We start from the raw sequence: 5,383 nt of genomic DNA on the forward strand, positions 1-5,383 counted from the left end.
AGCCGGCGGCGGTGGAGCGATGCGTTGTGAGGGACTGCAGGAGCGATGCGAGGGTAGCGGGCCTTTTTCTTTCTTTCTATTCGGTGCATAGTGTTTGGGCATTGCAAAAACGGATCGGGCCCTATACAGAGACGGGGGTAACAGAATAATATTCTGTTACTAGTAACAGAATAGCCCTATCATATATATATATATATATATATATATATATATATATATATATATATATATATATATATATATATATATTTGGAAAATCAATTGTGTGCAAAACTCCCTAGAGTTAAGACCAGAAGCCCTAGAGATACATTATAGTGTTAGTGGGAGTGGAAGACCATTGTCAGACTCGTATGTTTCTGTCCCTAGGGTTGCACTTCTTTACCCTAGGTATAGCCATTTCCTAAGGGTTTAAACTATAAGCCCCAGGGAACGTTGCCAACGTGGCTTTGGGATGGTCCCACTCAATAAATACCCCTTGGGTCGGCTAGCGAACCCTAAGGAAACAATACGCTCCCTTGGATTGTCAACTCGGGCCTTAGGTAAACTTTATGTCCCTAGGGTGCCCATTTTTGGCTCTAAGAAACCATTTCAGCCCTAGGGCTATTTGCAGATTCTAATAGTGTGTATATTTTCCTAAAGTCGGTTCCCCATCGATTCCAGCTTCGTCTGTTGGACTCAGAAGCAGAGTTAGTTGTTTTAGTTTGCTTGATCCTTTTTCCAGAACATAGCCTTGTGTTTTTCCCTCTTGTATATACCCTTGTGTTCCTTTGGGATACTAATGACAGTGATCTACCACAACGTCGTCAATGTACCATAGAATGAGTCTTGTGTTGTAAAGCCATTTGGTGTGGTGTGGTGTGGTGCTAGTGCTACTAATGAGATTGATCATGATGCTCAACTTGTTGTCTCCAGTGTTTCATAGTCTATCACTACCCTGGACAAGCTAGCCACCAGGTGCGAAGTGGCTAGCAACGAGTGTGTGCCTTTTGTTTCCCCCGATCAAGGTGGTTATTAATTTCAATGTAATTGGAGTACTGGATCGATGTCACATTGACACATCTGAAACCAAGGAACCAAACAATCAAGATGCATTGCCACCCTTGTACAATTCAAGCTTGTATGAGCACGCCACAAGAAAACAATTATGAGAAGAAAAGGAAAAGTATACCCAAGAACAAGAACAAATGAGGGAGATAAGTGGAGCGTACAACCATAAGGGCTAAACAGGTCATTAGCTTGCCTCGAACACAAACAATACTCCAGGTGAAATAACCGCTACAATATGAACGAATGGTAAATATTCAAGGCCAACCACTGAACTGAATACAGGATTATAGCCAATACTCTTACATCATCTACTATCTACTACCATTATAAAAGGAAGAGAGGGGCAGATCCAAATAAGGACGACCGTCTATCTATCAGATCCAAGGGACTAAAATGTCCAGATGTTTAACGCAACAAGCCACTAATCAACCCATCGACAACTAATCCCCGCACCCCCACGTCCTCGTACATCACGATCGCCCGCACTACCTCTTCTCCGCCTCACCTCTGCGTCCACAATTCGCCCCAACTGCCACGCCGTCTGTACTCCCCAAGATCGCTGCAGTATGCATCGCCGCCGCCGCCGCACTCACTGCCTCATCTTGCTGGGGCCGCCGACCGCTCCACCGCCGGCCTGACCCTAGGCGAGGGCGCTCTTCGGCCGGCGACGCGGCGACGCGCACGGGACCTGCCGCCACCGCCGCTGCTGGTGGCCCTCTACGCGCGAGCCACCGGCACTGCACTACCACGCGCCTCCGCTGCCCTACGCACGGCACCTGCCCCAACCCAACTCTCGACGCGAAGCCTCGGCTGCCAAGGGTGCTACTGTCGGGCATGTGCCGCCGGAAACGAATGCCCACGTAGGAGGTCAGGAGGTGCCGTCACTGGGGACGTGGACCCATGAAGGAGCGGCCGTCGATTCACGTCCTTCGGTCGATCCTTGTGCATCGGAGGTTGCACTCATCTCTGAGAAAATCTTCCTTTGTGCTTGTTTCTTGGGCATTCGTTCTCTGTATGGCCCTTCGCAAATTAATCTCCAGTTGACGTGTACAACTCCATAACGCACTACAGGTACAGGTATTCCTTGTAAGATGCTTTCACCTATTCCCTAATGTACGTGCAATCTGACATCCATTGCCAATTTGGCTTATGTAAATTCGGTGGCACAATAAGCAATCTTAAATTGTAATTGGTATTGTTCTTAAGCATGGCCCAAAATGATGTGTATCAATTGCATATTTTTCTGAAGCTACTGAATCTGACCTGTACTAAATTTCCACTGTTTTTTTCTTCTAAAAATGCGGTTCTCCTTCAAACTCAATTTTGTTCCTTCTACTAAATGTGCTTCTGAAAGAGGATATCAACAGAGCAACCGGGAGGAGGAGGAGAGAGCAGCCAGAGATAAGTTCAGAACAACACACATACTTCAGATTAACTCCTATTCCTGAACCAATATGTTTTTTTACTATTCACCGATATGCACGATTGAATTAGATAAAACAAGTAGGAGTGTATATTTATTTTCATTTAGGACTTTTACATACCTCCTAGCCAAGCATCCGTACCAGCATTGGGTTCGAGAAGTAATTGTGCAAGACACTAAAATTGATTTTGATGCAAGTATATATATGGTCATTTTTTTGTTATTTGCTAGACGAATGGGTAACATAAATATTTTCTATCCCAACTTCAACGTCATTAATAAAATTTCAATTTAAACAACATGGATTTTCTCATCTGTATAGTTCATGTATTCTTCTAGAGGTATTTTATAAAATAAGTTTCCATGTGAAACTTTTATCCTTCTGAAGGCATTTTAGAAAACAAGTTCCCATGCCATCCATTAGAAGGCGTTTGCTTACATAAGAAGAGGAAACTTTTATCCTTCTGAATGCATTTTAGAAAACAAGTTTCCATGCCATCCATTAGAACGCGTTTGCTTACATAAGAAGAACGATAGCAGCATTAGCATATCTGTACTACTTTTTATAAAAAATAAGACAGTCTGAACAAATGTCTAAATATATGCCATCTAATCGTATGATTTTGGCATGTAAATACATTTTCCATATGGCTGCCTATATTGTGTTTCCCGTGCAAATATGCAGAAGGTTGACCTCACTTTTGGGGACTGAGTTTTGTAATGATATGTTATCTTCACCCCATATCTTACTATGTATACAATGCTGCAATATGTATAGACTTGTCACCACTTTTACTGGACTGATATATCATATTGTATGTAGAATCTTACAATACATATGTACTTGTAGGCTTGCAGTAACTACTAACTGGGGTTTTTTCTTCACCTACAAGAATGTATGGAATCTTCCTCTATATTTTCATGTTGGTACCTGATTTACAGGTCTATACTGTTGGGCTGTTCAAGCTACCACTGGAAGGCCTTACGGTGCATCAGGGGCATCTAATAAAGTTTTTAAGATTGTCCCTACTATTATTATATCCAGACAAGATATTTGCTTGCAGGACCACCAAAGCTGAATCTTCTGGGTAATTTGCATTGAGCAGTCCAACGAGTAGCAGGATAATCAGCGGCTCGGTGCCCACAAGTATCCCAGATTTGCATTGAAGTGAGATAAGGTTTATTCATGTTTTTATATTTTGTTTCTCTTGACTGGTATGCTTGATTGATTTTCTCCTTCATGTTGTTAGTTTGATGAAAAGAATCCAGAGAAGGGAAGGAAACAGAGAGAGGAAGCATAATATTGGGAGTAAGGGAGATGCTGACAGGTACTTTCCATTTTCCATTCATTTCTCTTGACTGGTAGTTGTGATGATAATCATGTATTTGTCGTTAATGAGAAGATGTGAAGAGTAGTACAAAGTATGTTTTGTTATATAGAAGATGTGAAGAGTTAGAGCATCAAACAATGGAATAGAGTCACACATGGAATTGCAAGCCAATCATATAGGCATAGACCTGTTTCAAGTTTTTCGATATATATTGAAAATTATGTAAGTCATTTGAAATATTAATATAAAGAGTTTCTTATTGATGTTTGTTGTTTTGTGAATGTATTCCCGTAAAGAAAAATCTGTTTCAATATATTTGAATGGTGTCATCTTCGAATAAGATCTCTATAAGTCTATAGTAGCAGAAGTTCTTATTTTCCTAAAATCTGGAAATTATACAATTAGCTGTATAAATTATAAAATTGTTGTGCAAGGAGTACTTCTGTGATTTCGTTTAGCTCAGATAAAATTGTGTACAAAGATTATAAGTTTCTTGCATTTGAAATACTCCCTCCGTTCCTAAATATTTGTCTTTCTAGAGATTTTAACAAGTGACTACATACGGAGCAAAATGAGTGAAGCTACACTCTAAAATATGTATATATACATTCGTATGTGATAGCCATTTGAAATCACTAAAAAGACAAATATTTTGGAAAGGAGAGAGTATGTTTTTGCAGTATTTGCGTTGGTCAATATGTGGCTTGCATGTAAATGATAATTGGAATTTTGTTTGCTTTTTTATTTCTGGGGTGAAGCAGCAATTTCAAATAAAAGATATATATATTAGTTATGTTCTTAAAATTATTTGTTCAGATTTGTACCTGCATGCAAATTGAATAATGATCAATTTTACTTAGATACGTGCATTTGCACGTACACGATTACTAGTAAGGTTAAATTAAAACCACATACAGCAAGCAAATACCACTTCGTACAGAAAAAAAATATCACACTTCGTACCTTTCATATCTGTACTGTAGCAACCCTTGGGTCCCGAAAATACAGTAAAACAGGTCAAGTGTTTTTCGCGCCAAAAAAAAAGGGCAAGTGTTTGCCTTCCTTTGTTCTGTCAAAGAATAAATGACAGTCTATCTGTGCAGATAGAGATACGCATGCTTCTGCTTTTCTAAGGCTGGTTATAGTGGGAGTAACTTAAGTAGTAACATAGCGCACTTCAAGAAATTTTTGCTTATGTGACATATAGTTAATGAGAAGTGGTAACATAATATGTTACTGTAACATAGCGCTTCTCAACACAAGATGAGTCTACAAGCCATTAAATGAAGCTACATATGACACTACTAGTATGTTACTTTGCACTATGAAGGTAGTAACTTAGACTAATGTCATATGCATGACACTAGTATAAGTTACTCCCCACTATGACCCGCCTAAGGCCTCTGATGTCTGATCCACGCTGAATCCTACTGCTCCCTCCCTACCATGTAAATAATCGCGTAACCTTATTATTCCTACATAGAGTACTTTCTTGTCCAATTTGACAATTGCGATTACGACCATGCTTCAATGTGAAGTTTACCGGCCACCATGCAGTGGCGGAGCCAGGATTCGAGTATAA

The sequence above is a fragment of the Triticum dicoccoides genome, chromosome 2A (genome assembly GCF_002162155.2).
Source record: "Triticum dicoccoides isolate Atlit2015 ecotype Zavitan chromosome 2A, WEW_v2.0, whole genome shotgun sequence".
Lineage (NCBI taxonomy): Eukaryota > Viridiplantae > Streptophyta > Magnoliopsida > Poales > Poaceae > Triticum > Triticum dicoccoides.